Below are 14,463 nucleotides of genomic sequence, written 5' to 3'. Positions count from 1 at the left end.
AGTGGTGGATGATAGTGGTCATAGTGGGAATAATAATAACAATAATAATGATGGCATTTATTAAGCACTTACTATGTGCAAAGCACTGTTCTAAGCGCTGGAGCGGTTACAAGGTGATCAGGTTGTCCCACGGGGGGCTCACAGTCTTAATCCCCATTTTACAGATGAGGTAACTGAGACCTAGAGAAGTTAAGTGACTTGTCCAAAGTCACACAGCTGACAATTGGCAGAGCCGGGTTTTGAACCCATGACCTCTGACTCCAAAGCCCACGCTCTTTCCACTGAGCCATGCTGTTTCATGGATACAAGTGATATGATAAGGGATGGGATCAGAGACGCAGGTAGAAGGAGTAGATTTTGAGAGCTGACTGGTGATCTCCTCTTAAGAGGCAGCTGAGGCCCTTCTGTCAATCAGGGCTCCCTTAAATCTCCCCTCTTTTCAAATCTATTTATCCCAAACCACATTATATTGTCCAATGGGGGTGGTCAAAGAGGATATGATTCTTTACTCGCTAAATCATGTGAAATAAACAATATCAATTCTAAACCAGTTGGTTTTTTAAAATGGTTTATTTTTTTTTCCTTACCATGTAAACTCCATGAAACAGGGCAACTTCCTATATGCTGTAAACCCTCACAGATGCTTAAAAATGTCAAGAGAAAGTCAAAGAGAAGCAGGGTGGCCTAGTGGATAGAGCATAGGCCTGGGAATCAGAAGCACCTGGGTTCTAGTCCCAGCTCTGCCATTTGTCTGCTGTGTGATCTTGGGTAAGTCTCTTAACTTCTCTGTGCCTCAGCTACCTCATCTATAAAATGAGGATTAAGACTGTGAGGCCCATGTGGAACATGGATTGTGTCCAACCTGATTTGCTTGTTTCCCCCCGACCAGTGCTTAGTACATAGTAAGTGCTTAACAAATAGAGAAGCAGCATGGCTTAGTGGAAAGAGTTCATGCTTGGGAGTCAGAGGTCGTGGGTTCATTCATTCATTCATTCAATTGTATTTATTGAGCATTTCCTGTGTGCAGAGCGCTGTACTAAGCGCTTGGGAAGTAAAAGTTGGCAACATATAGAGACGGTCCATACCCAACAGTGGGCTCACAGTCTAGAAGGCGGAGACAGACAACAAAACAAAACATATTGACAAAATAAAATAAATAGAATAGTAACTATGTACAAGTAATAGAGTAATAAATCTGTACGAACATATATACAGGTGCTATGGGGAGGGGAAGGAGGTAGGGTGGGGGGGATGGGGAGGGTGAGGAGGGGGAGAGGAAGGAGGGGGCTCAGTCTGGGAAGGCCTCCTGGAGGAGGTGAGCTCTCAGTAGGGCTTTGAAGGGAAGAAGAGAGCTAGCTTGGCGGTAATTGCAGTCCAAAACCATCTAAATACGCAGGTCCAAAATATGAAGGAATATGAAGGGTTCTAATCCTGCCTCCACCATTTGTCAGCTGTGTGACTTTGGGCAAGTCACTCAGCTTCTCTGTGCCTCAATTACCCCAAATGTAAAATGGGGATTAAGACTGTGAGCCCCACGTGGGACAACCCGATAACCATGTAACCATCCCAGAGCTTAGAACAGTGCTTGGCACATAGTAAGCAAGTGTAAGGGAGTAAGTTTAGTAAGGAACTCTCAAGAAAACTTTACTCCAAAGCCTGCAAGGATTTATAGAGTGGGATAATAATAACCATGGTATTTAATAATTACCTACTATCAATCAATCAATGGTATTTATTGAGCACATATTCTGTGCAGAGCATTCTATTAAGCCCTTCGGAGAGTGCAATACAGCAGAATTAGCAGACACGTTCCCTGCCCATATCAATTTACCATCTAGAGAAGTGCCAAGCACTGAACTACCCCCTGCAATAGGTACAAGATAACCAGGTCAAATACCATCATCATCATCATTATCATTATTATTATTATATGTCTTTTAAACTGGATTTGAATTCTCTGTGATTACCTTTTATCTACCCCCATCACTTAGAACAGTGCCTAGCACATAGTAAGTGCTTAACAAATACCATAAAAAAGTCAAGTATTAATGAACAGCTGATAGGAAGTGGGCAGTTCATGAAACCTTCTTGGCAGAGGTTAAATTCTCTTAGCACTCTGATTCCTAAATTGTTTCTCTGAGTGATGGGTAATTCTATATTCTATTTAACCAGAGTCCTCCGGTGCTTAAGTTTCTCTCTGGGAATAACTTAGGTTCTTTTAGAGGGACTCTGGAACACTAGCTAGCAATATCCTAATAGCTCAAGAGTTAATGTGCTTCCAAGGGATTCAATTCATTTCCTAAAATCAACATACTGAGGAAGAAGCTAAAGACATTTAATTAATATTTCTAGTGTGTTTCAGGGTGTAATGATCCAAGCATGATTTTCAAAGCAGCAGAAAAAGATGCCTAATGAATATATTTCACTCCTTTATTTCCACCTGCTCAATGCCTCATCTTTAAAATATAGCATAGGTAGATTCCCAATAAGAATTTTAGCTTTCACTTTTTTTTTGTTCATATGCACCTAGTTTTATATCCTGCACACAGTAGGCAGTCTATTGATACTATTGCTCTTGATTAAACTTCAGTGGTCAAGGACTCTACCATGGGAATATTCTTCTGAGCACCTTACATGACAAGGAGAAGGTGGCTACTAATCAGTATTAAACAGCAATAATAGCAGGTTTGCCTCTGCACTTGTCATTGGATTTCGAGACAACTGTGTATCTCCCAGTCTCCTTTTTGTGGCAGTCCACCTTTATTGCTAACAGGGAGCTCTCAGGAAATCTTTACTCTAAAGCCTGCAAGGATTTATAGAGTGGGATAATAATAACCATGGTATTTAATAAGCACCTACTATCAATGGTATTTATTGAGTACATATTATGTGCAGAGCACTCTATTAAGCCCTTTGGAGAGTGCAATACAACAGAATTAGCAGATGCGTTCCCTGTCCATATCGAGTTTACCATCTAGAGAAGTGCCAGGCACTGAACTACACCCTGCAATAGGTACAAGATAACGAGGTCAAACACAGTTCCTATCCCACATGGAGCTCATGGTCAAAATAAGAGGGAGAACAGATATTGAATCTCCATTTTACAGATGAGGAAACTGAGGCACAGAACAGTTAAGAGCCATGTGCAAAGTCACACAGCTGGGATTAGAATTCAAGTCTTCTGACTCCCAAGTTGCTGGTCTTTCCCCTAGGCCAGGCTGCTTCCCTAGAGGAAGGACATTGAGAGCATTTACATTTAGAAAACCTTTCATATACCCTACATACATGGTTGGCATGCCAAGCTCTGTTGGCATTACAGACAGCTTGGCAGGTAGTTTTCCCACCGCTCCTGGCATTCAGCAAGGCTGCAAACTGGGTTCGGGTCTATTCAGCCCAACTCACCAGGCCCATGATTGATGGATCAACAAGGAACTTGATCACTTGTGTGATGACTCTTAGCTGCTTTCCTGCAAATCTCTTTCACCTGTGCAGACCTGCAGCCTTCTCAAATGCCCTTGAAAGTGCTCAGCAGCTCCTCTGTGTCAATGACTGCAGCTAGAGTGCTTTGCCCTGTAGAAACTGGAGCAGGTAAAACTTAATAAGACTAAAATTGTGAACAGTAGGGCCTGTGTTCTTGGCAGCCACTTGTTTAACCCTTTGCCCCTCTACTAGGGAGGCGATTGAAATGCTTGCTATTTATTCTGGGAGCCCTGCAGTGTTTAGTTTGTTTTGGGAGATGTGGAAGTGTACTGAATGCCAGTTTATACCAGTGAGTGAATTTTCTTTTGACGGGAAGACTTGAGTAGGATGAGGTAGGGTTTGAGGGCAGAAGCTCCTCTCTTTTTCAAGCTGTCTGCTGGTTGAGGCACTCAGTCTCAGGAATTCATTCATTCAATCGTATTTACTGAGCACTTTCTGTGTGCAGAACACTGTACTAAGTACTTGGGAAGTACAAGTTGGTAACATATAGAGACGGTCTCTACCCAACAATGGGCTCACCAGACAACAAAACAAAACATGTGGACAGGTGTCAAGTCATCAGAATGTTTCTGAGCCAGGGGTGTCCAAATTTATTCCCCAGTGGGCTACTTAACCAGAAATCTATATGAATGCAGGATTTTTAAAATCAATAATAATGGTAAAGTATAGCCTGTTTTTAAAATCTCAATTTTTAGTAGTAATATATAATTTAATTACTTTCTGATTAGTTCAAAACTGGCCAGTTATAAGACTAGGGGTAGCCATGGACTAATTTTGATTGTCAATGATAGTATGGGTAGTTAGTAAATTGAACTGGACTGTAGATGGAAAGACTCTAAACTGTAAACTCAATGTGGGCAGGGAATATGTCTACAAACTCTGTTTACTGTACTCTCCCCAAGTGTTTTGTTTTGTTGTCTGTCTCCCCCTTCTAGACTTTGAGCCCTTTGTTGCATAGGGACCAACTCTATATGTTGCCGACTTGTACTTCCCAAGTGCTTAATACAGTGCTCTGCACACAGTAAGCACTCAATAAATACGATTGAATGAATGAATACTTAGTACAATGGTCTGCACCTAATAAATGTTCAATAAATACAATGGATTGAGCTCTTCTCCAGAGCTGTGGGCTGGATTCAGCCAGGTTACATGTCAATTCTGACAAGGCCCTCCAGCTTAACAGTTCATTTGGCCTAGTTAGTTGTTGTTTTTTAAAGTTTTGCTAAAATTCCAAGGTAGGTTGCATTTGTTTTTGGGGTCTAATGCTGGGTATCTCTCTTCTAAGCTGTGCCTCTACTGGCAGAGCAATGTTTGTAGGTGCCAGGACTTAATTTTAGAGACCTGTTGTGACACTCTTAAGAGATTTATGCTCGAGAGAGGGCATACATTCCTGTGAATTACTTCCTTTGCACTCTTCCGCCTTCTCCCCTCTCTTCCCACCTTAATTTGTAACAGTGTTCCAAAGTCAGTCTTGCAATAAGCAGCATGTCCTAGTGAAAAGGGCTTAGTACTGGAAGTCAGAGGATGAGGGTTCTAATCCTGGTCTGCTTTATGTCTGCTGTGTGATTTTAGGCAAAACACTCAGTTTCTCTGGGACTCTATTACCTAATCTACCCGACTGGATTACTGCATCAGCCTCCTTTCTAATCTCCCATCCTCCTGTCTCTCCCCACTTCAGTCTATACTTCACTCTTCTACCCAGGTTATTTTTGTGCAGAAACACTCTGGGCATGTCACTCCCCTCCTCAAAAATCTCCAGTGGCTGCCTGTCAACCTACGAATCAAGCAAAAACTCCTCACTCTCGACTTCAAGGCTCTCCATCACCTCGCCTTCTCCTACCTCACCTCCCTTCTCTCCTTCTGCAGCCCAGCCTTCACCCTCCACTCCTCTGCCGCTAACCTTCTCATTGTGCCTCATTCTCATCTGTCCTGCCATCGACCCCTGGACTGAAATGCCCTCCCTCCATACATCTGCCAAACTAGCTCTCATCCTCCCTTCAAAGCCCTACTGAGAGCTCACCTCCTCCAGGAGGCCTCCACAGACTGAGCCCCCTTTTCTCTTCTTGTCCTCCCCTCCCCATTGCTCCCCCTCCCTCCTTCTGCCCTACCCCTTTCCCCTCCCCACAGCACTCGTATATATTTGTACATATTTATTACTCTATATTTTATTTGTACGTATTTACTACCCTATTTTATTAATGATGTGCATATAGCTATAATTTTATTTATTCTGATGGTTTTGACACCCGTCTACTTGTTTTGTTGTCTGTCTCCCCCTTCTAGACTGTGAGCCCGTTGTTGGGTAGGGACCATCTCTATATATTGCCGACTTGTACTTCCCAAGCGCTTAGCACAGTGCTCTGCCCACAGTAAGTGCTCAATAAATATGATTGAGTGAATGAATAATCTGTAAAATGGGGATTGACTGTGAACCCCATGTGGGAAAAGGACTGTATCCAACCTGATTACCTTGTATCTACCCCACTGCTTAGAACAGTGCTTGGCACACAATAAAGCACTTAACAAATACCACAGTTGTTATTATTAAGTATTCTGTCAAAATCTTAGCTACTGGTCTTGCCAGTTCCTAGGCAGGAAGTTGTCAGGTGGAACTGACAGACTATCCAGGCTCAACAGGTCTTGGGAACATAGGGAGAGGGTGCAAATTCTGAGGATCGGGAGTTAAAGGGATATACTACCCTTTCTTCTCAGCCAGCAGGAGGCTTGTGATAACCATAAGGTATAATAATAAAATTGCAGTATTTCTTGAGCACTTACTATGTACCAGGCACTGTACTAAGTGCTTGGGTAGATACTAGCTAATCAGGGTGAACAGAGTCTCTGTCCTGAATGGGGCTCACAGTCTTAATCCCCTTTTACAGGTGAGGTAACTGAGGCACAGTGAAGTGACTTGCCCAGGGTCACAGCAGGCAAGTGGTAGAACTAGGATAAGAACCCAGATCCTTTTGACTACTATGCAGTTTCACTATCCATGAGGCCATCCTGCTTTTCTGAGAAATAGGCAGTTGAGTCTATGGGGCGGGGAGCGAGTATTGCCCCTGCAGCAGCTGGAGACTGGGTACTTGGCTCCATTCAGGGCCTTGCTATCTAATGGGAGTAGGATGGAGAGATATTCAATAAATTGTATTTGAGTGTTTATGGTGTACAAGAGTACTGTACTAAGCACTTGGTAAAATACAGTTTGAGTGGATAGACATGTTCCCTGCAGATAGACAAGCATAAAATATTTAAAAATAGTGGGAGCCAGAGGAAGAATGAGGGTTTAACAGTAGAAGGGGAGTCGGTCAGGTAGGAGCAGCTATTTGACTGTTCAACTGAACGAATACACATTTTGCCATTCTGTAGGTTTTCAATTGGCATTTTGGCTAAGACCATTAGGGAATTTAGGAATATTCTGATAACATAAGTCTGCATGGGCTCAGCAAACCACATTATCGGCACAAATCTTGATGAGTATTATGGAGTGCGTTTTCTTTAACATGGTTTAGCAAGAATGAAATTCTCTTTTACGGGAGAATGAGGTATACATGATTTTGGGTGAGAAATTGAAATTACCTGGGATTAGTGCAAAAATGGGTCTATTTTACTGCTTCCTCGCAGGAAATATTTCTGTGCAGCTGATGCTTTAGGTTGAAGAATAAATTCTTCCTTTTTACAAATTGATGACATAGGAAACAGAATATGATCCACTGACAACATTTTAGAATCTCCTCTCATTCTAGCTATGGCACAAATGGGGAATGACTGTTTAGGCATCCCATTCTTGGTCTGGACAACATCCTGGGGTAAACTGGAGGTTAGGTAGAAATCACAGTGGGGCAAGAGGATAGTAGAAAGCAACAAGAGATCTTATGTGCAGTTTGTGTGAACTCTGTGCAGGCTAACGGTTTTGGGTGTTGGCTTATTAACAGATCATATACGCGAAGCCCGTGGTATATTCTACACAGCATGTTTATCAACTTAAATGAAACTTCCCTTCCCAAAGCAATTATGGGGTTGCACCTTTGAAAGACGAAACAGGTGACACCCCTGGCATCTCAGGATGAGGGTACCTCAAGATCTAAAATATAACAATGACAGTATTTGTTGAGCGCTTACTATGTTTCAAGCACTGTTTTAAGCGCTGGGGTAGATACAAGCTAATCAGGTTGGGCACAGTCCCTGTACCACATGGGGCTCACGGTCTTAATCCCCAATTTACAGATGAAGGAACTGAGGCACAGAGAAGTGAAGCGACTTGCCCAAGATCACAGAGCAGATAAGTGGTGGAGCCAGGATTAGAACCCAGGTCCTTCTGACTACTAGGCCTGTTCTGTATCTACTAGACCACGCTTTTCCCCCAAAATTCGCTAAGTTCTGTGCCTCTGAACGGAAGTAAATGGGGAATTTAGTTGGAAATCTCCGTCCAAAGGATTTTCAAGAATCTCAGCCTATTAACATTTTTTTTTTAAAAAAACTCTGTGGACAGGAGAATTCATTCATTCAATCGTATTTATTGAGCGCTTACTGTGTGCAGAGCACTGTACTAAGCGCTTGAGAAGTACAAGTCGGCAACATATAGAGATGATCCCAACCCAACAGCAGGCTCACAGTCTAGAAGGGGGAGACAGACAACAAAACAAAACATGTAGTCAGGTGTCAAGTCATCAGAATAAATAGAGGTAAAGCTAGATGCACATCATTGACAAAATGTGGTTCAAGTAATTCAACTGTATTCTTTTAATCCCTTAGTATTATTATTTGGCATTTGTTAAGCACTTATTATGTGTCAAGCACTATTCTAAGTGCTGGGGTTCAAGTTTAACAAGGTTGGACCCAGACCCTGCCCCACATGGAGCTCATAGTCTATGTAGCAGGGAGTAGGATTGAATCCCCATTTTACAGCTGAGGGAAACTGAGGCACAGATAAATTAAGTGACTTACCCAAGGTCACACAACAGACATGTGGCTGAGCCAGAATTAGAACAGTGCTTTGCACAGAATACGAGCTCAATGAATGCTATTGATTGATTCAATGCCTTGGAAAAATCAAAAGCTGCACTGTGATAACGAACTGTAGAAAAGCAGGTTTGCCAACATTCAGAAGCTGAAGCAGTAGAAAAACAAAATGAAAACAAGATGCATTTTAATTTATGATTAAAGGAGTTTTTTGATTTATTCATTTTTTGACTGGTGATTGTTTTGGAGAGCGCCTTTGGCTTATAAGAACTTGTCAAAAACAAGGAGAAAAATGAGACAGCACTTTCAGAATACTTTTATTAAAATAAACCAAGAAGGTAAACTTCCGTTTACCAGATTACATTGGCTTTTTTGTGTTTGACAAAGAAATACCCCCAGAAGAACCTTAAGACACTTTGTTTTTCACCCAGCTCTGTTTATTCCAAAGCTGGAAAAGCAAGGGAAAATCCAGCTTACTGCAAAAAAAAAAAAAAAAAAAAAAAAGTTTCCGGTCACAAAATGCTGTTTCTCAGTCACTTTATGAACTGTTAAAAAACTTCTGTAAAAGTCACAGTGTATAAACCATGTGTCTTTGTGGTGAAAAACCCCACACTTTACATATCATTCTGTACAGTAAGCTCTGAAAACCTGACCTTTTGGAGCCTGATGAAATGAAACATGAGGTCTCTGCAAGACAAAGCAACTTTGCTGCAAAATGGAGAGAAGGGGCTGGGACTGGACTCAAGTTAAACACAAAAGCATTCTTAGGAAGCTGCAAATCAATAGTGAATCTGAAAGAAACAAGTGCCTGGGGATTTTCTCGAAGCTAGACAACGTGATCTATCTTGCGTCTATCTAGTCACTAACCAGTTAGTCAAATTTCCAAGCTCATTAGATTTAAGTTCCAGACAATGCCAAAATCTTTTGGGAGGAAGAGCCTAGGAAGGTGTTTGTTGTCAGTGGATAGGATGGGGAGGAGGATCTGGTAGTGCGTTTCAAATATTGCTTTTTGAGTAGTGTTTTGAGCTTTAAAGTCCTGTGTAGGGCAATGCTGTAAAATGCAGAAATTGATTTGAAATGAATAAGGCATGGGCTAGTGGATACTAGTTTTCAATATTAAGTTACAGGGCTTGAAGAATTGAATGGTGCAGGAAATGAAAAGGCAGAGAGAGGGTCTGAATACTACAACCAGAGGAATATGTTCATTTAAGAGGATTTCATTTTTGAAGGGGGAAATTATGGGAGCTTAATGGAACGTTTTTGATGTGAGATTTGAAGCTGAGATGAGCCCTGAATATATTTGGGAAAATGGCCCTCGTTTCTGGCCCTGGCAAGGGGCCAACTTGCAAAGTGAAAACATGGAACTGTAAACTATGTTAGAATTTGCTAACTCAATTCTTGGCTGTTCTGCATTAGAGCTGTAGTGGATCCTCTTAATGTCTTTGGTTTGTGATTATAATTAAATTAGTTCCTTTTTAGGGCAGTTCATAATGTGGCAGAAGCTTTGATTACTAGATTCATTTGCTTTTACCTTAAGTATAAATGGGATGAGAAAGCAACTTCAGTGATTGAAAGAACCCCTGGCTCTTTCATGGTGAGAAGGAAGGATGCTTCAAAAGAGTTAATGGGCCCAGAGATAAAACACACTGCCAATCAATAATATTTATTGAGCTCATTGTGGACAGGGACTGTTTGATTTGTTGTAATAATGAACTCTCCCAGGCGCTTAGTGTGGTGCACTGCACACAGTAAGCACTCAATAAGTACGATTGATGGATTGAGAGAACCCTTGGCTCTTCCATGGTCAGTAGGAAAGATGCTTCTTAAGAGTTAAAACCCCAAAGGCTTAATGGGCCCAGAAACACAGCAAACACAGAATACTGCAAATCAAAAATATTTTTTGAACACCTACTGTGTGCAGAGCACAGTAGTAAGTTCTACATAGAAAATGAAAGAATCGGCAGAGATGATCCCTGCCTGGGGAGAGCTTATAAACTAAATTATAGACAAGAAGAAGGAATGAAGATCTGTAGCTGATTGCTAAAGTAAGATTTGAGTATCCCAGGGCTAAAGTGACGAAGAATTGCTAAAAGGTTGGGGGAATGAGGGAAGGCCTCTTGGAGGAGATGTGACTTTAGAAGGGCCCTATAGAGAGGGAGAGCAGCGGTCTGCTGGATGGAAAGGGTCCAGTGCTAGACAGAAGCACGTTGGTGTTTACAGTAGTGCCAGGCACATAGTCAGTGCTTAACAAATACCATTTAAAAATCAAGGAAATGTTTGAACAAGAAATTGCCACCAGCAGCGTGACCTAGCGGAAAGGGTTGCGGACTTTTACTTCCCAAGCGCTTAGTACAGTGCTCTGCACACAGTAAGCGCTCAATAAATATGAATGAATGGGAGAGTCTTGGGCTCTAGTCTTGGATGCACCACTACCTGCTATGTGATCAGTCACTTAATTTTAGAGAAGCAGCATGGTTTAGTGGAAAGAGCATGGGCTTGGGGATCAGAAGCACCTGGTTTCTAGTCGCAGCTCCTCCACTTAATAATAATGGCATTTATTAGGCACTTACTATGTGCAAAGCACTGTTCTAAGCGCTTGGGCAGTAAAAGTCGTCAACTTGTCTGCTGTGTGTCCTTGGGCAAACCACTTAACTTCTCTGTGCCTGTTACCTCATCTGTGAAATGGAGAGTGACTGCGAGCCCCATGTGGGATAACTTGATTACCGTGTATCTACCCCAGCGCTTAACAGTTCTTGGTGCATAGTAAGCACTTAACAAATACCATAATCATTCTTAATTTTGATGTGTCCCAGTTGCCTCATATGTAAAATGGGGATAAAATACCCCTTTTCCCTTCCTCTTAGCCTGTGAGCCCCATGTGGAACAGGGACTGTGTTTAATTTGATTATCTCATATCAGCTGTGCACATAATAAGGATGTAATAAATTTCGTCATTGGGTGTGAGAATGAAACACAGCGAATAGGTGGGCTTGTGAAGAATGAAGTAGGGGGGCTGAGATGTAGTAAGAGAGCAGTGAGGGTAAGTACTGGACAAAGTGTTGAATGAGAGCTTTAAAACCAATGGTGAAGAGTTTCTCCTTGATCTACAGGAATGGGCAATCCATCAATAGTATTTATATTGAAGGCTTACTGTGGGCTTGGGAGAGTACAATGCCATATAGTTGTATGTGGGCAGGGAATGTGTCTACCTACTCTGTTACATTGTACTCTCCTAGCACTTAGTACAATGCTCTGCACACAGTAAGCACTCAATAAATGCCATTGATTGACTGACCTGATCCCTGCCATTAGAGATTTTTTTGATGATGGAGGGAGAGAAGAGGGTATAGTATACGGAGAGGGTATATGGAGGGAAAGCTGCATATGAACAACATTGCCATTTTTGTTTCAACTGGAAAGCGGAAAAGAATAGAGGTGTTAGGAATTAGGAAGATCTGAAGAGTCAAACGCCCTGAGCTTTAACTCTGGAGGCAGTTAGGGTGGTCAATGTCAGCTTCCTTGAGTTTATTACTTCACAAAATTGTAACTGAGGCCACAACAGAGTGATCCACTTTCCTAGTGCCAGTGGGATGGGGAGTCTAATGGCACCATAGCTGCCTAGGGAGGACACTGAGTCTTGATTTAAGACCGCCAGGGGAGTTATTGTGGAAAATACCACATGCAAGCTACTGTTCTAAAGCCCTCTTTGTTCACTGCTTCCAGATCATCAAGTAATGGCAGGTTTTTTTTCGTGTGTGTGTGTGATCTGGAATTTTATAGATTATCCATGAAATTTAGAAAACATATAACAACCTAATTTAGAATTGTCCCAACTGGCAATGACCTTCATCTTCTCTCATTCAACTTGAAATGATTAACTTCCCGTGTCTGATCAGGAACATGCTCAGTTTATGCTTGCCGGCATCCTGATCCTCATAGGTTTCAAGATGAGGAGGGAATTTAACCTAAATCTTCCCTCCTCCATCTTTCCACTCTCACGATTCCTGTAAAGGAAGACAAGCGAACTTGGGAAGGTGTCCCAGGCAGCGGTGATACGGCCAGTCTCTGGAGGATTATTGTTGTTAATGCTATTAGTTAAGCACTTACTATGTGCCAGGCACTATTTTAAGTGCTGGGTTAGAGACAAGTTAATCAGATTGGACACAGTCCATGTCTCACACGAAACTCACAGTCTTAAGCCCCATTTTACAAAGGAGGTAACTGAGGCACAGAGAAGGCAAGTGACTTTCCCAATGTTACACAGCAGACAAGTGGCAGAGGCAGGTTTAGGACCCAGGTCCTTCTGATTCCCAGGCCCATGCACTATCCACTGGCCCACACTGCTTCTCCTGGGTTTGCTCGTAGTTCAGTGCATCCCTTTCCTGTCAAAAGAGTAACAAATTATGAATAGTGTAGCCATCCATCTAATCTTATCTTTCACAGTCTGGTGTTCAGCTGATCTGTCCCCTGTCCAGAACTGATTTATCACTGGAACACCTTTATGCATCTTTTCAGTGTCCAGGCTTCCTTCGTCTTGGCTCCTGCTGCTCAGTTTTGCAACCCAAAACTGGTTGCTGTGTTCAAGGGGCCTGGAAGAGGGATGCAATGTCGCTGGTGTATTTTTGGGGTTGGGGCACTCTGGATAAACCCTCTAGGTTTGGGCGGGCACCCGCAAAAATTATAGAGCACACCAGAGTCTAGTCTTTTGGTGTATTGTTGTTGGCCACCCTAGTTATAAAACAGGGTTAGGCCTGGCCTAAGGTACTGTTTTCTTTCTGACTTAATGTCCTAAGGCTTCTAAGACTGACAATCCATCTTTCATCAATCAATCAATCGTATTTATTGAGCGCTTACTGTGTGCAGAGCACTGTACTAAGCGCTTGGGAAGTACAAGTTGGCAACATATAGAGACAGTCCCTACCCAACAGTGGGCTCACAGTCTAGAAGGGGGAGACAGAGAACAAAACCAAACATACTAACAAAATAAATAGAATAGATATGTACAAGTAACATAAATCAATAGAGTAATAAATATGTACAAACATATATCCATATATACAGGTATATACATATATACAGGTAATAATTTCATCTAAATTGTCAGCATGGCAGACTAATGTCTAGATGTTGATCATCTTTGAGTTGATTTTAAAAGCAATTATCACTTTGACAAGGGCTATTCTCATGAAGCAGGACGGCCTAATGGAAAGTGCACAGGCCTTGAAGTCTGATGACCTGGTTCTAATCCCAGCCCTGCTGTTTTCTTGCTTTGTGACCTCGAGCAAGTCACTTAACTTCTCTGTGCCTCTGTTTCTTCATCTGATAAATTTGGGATTAAATACCTGATTCCCTTCCTACCTAGATTGTGGGACAGTGACTGTGTCCAGTTGATTAATCTACACCTACTCCAGTGCTTAATACAGTATTTGTCCTCTATTAAGCACTGAATGCATACTATTAATATTGTTGATCTTTACTAATAATAATTCTGGTATTTGTTAAGCACTTACTATGTGCCAAGCACTATTCTAAGAGCTGGGTAATAATAATAATAATAATAATTAATAATAATAATGATGGTATTTGTTAAGCACTTACCATGTGCAAAGCACTGTTCTAAGCACTGGGGAGGTTACATGGTGATCAGGTTGTCCCACAGGGGAGGGCTCACAGTTTTAATCCCCATTTTACAGATGAGGTAACTGAGGCGCAGAGAAGTTGTGACTTGCCCAAAGTCACACAGCTGACAGTTGGTGGAGCCAGGATTTGAACCCATGACCTCTGCCTCTAAAGCCCTTGCTCTTTCCACTGAGCCATGCTGCTTTGGGTAGATACAAGGTAAGTCAGGTTAGACACAAGTCCCTGTCCCACGTAGGGCTCACACTCTTATCCTCATTTTGCAGTTGAAGTAACTGAGGCACAGAAAAGTTAAGTGACTCACCCAAGGTCACACAGCAGTCAAGTGGCAGAGTCAGGATTAGAACCCACAACCTCTGACTCCCAAGCCCGTGCTCTTGCCACTAG

The sequence above is a fragment of the Tachyglossus aculeatus genome, chromosome 2, assembly GCF_015852505.1.
Source record: "Tachyglossus aculeatus isolate mTacAcu1 chromosome 2, mTacAcu1.pri, whole genome shotgun sequence".
Taxonomy (NCBI): domain Eukaryota; kingdom Metazoa; phylum Chordata; class Mammalia; order Monotremata; family Tachyglossidae; genus Tachyglossus; species Tachyglossus aculeatus.
Note: the sequence above shows the minus strand (reverse complement) of the source record.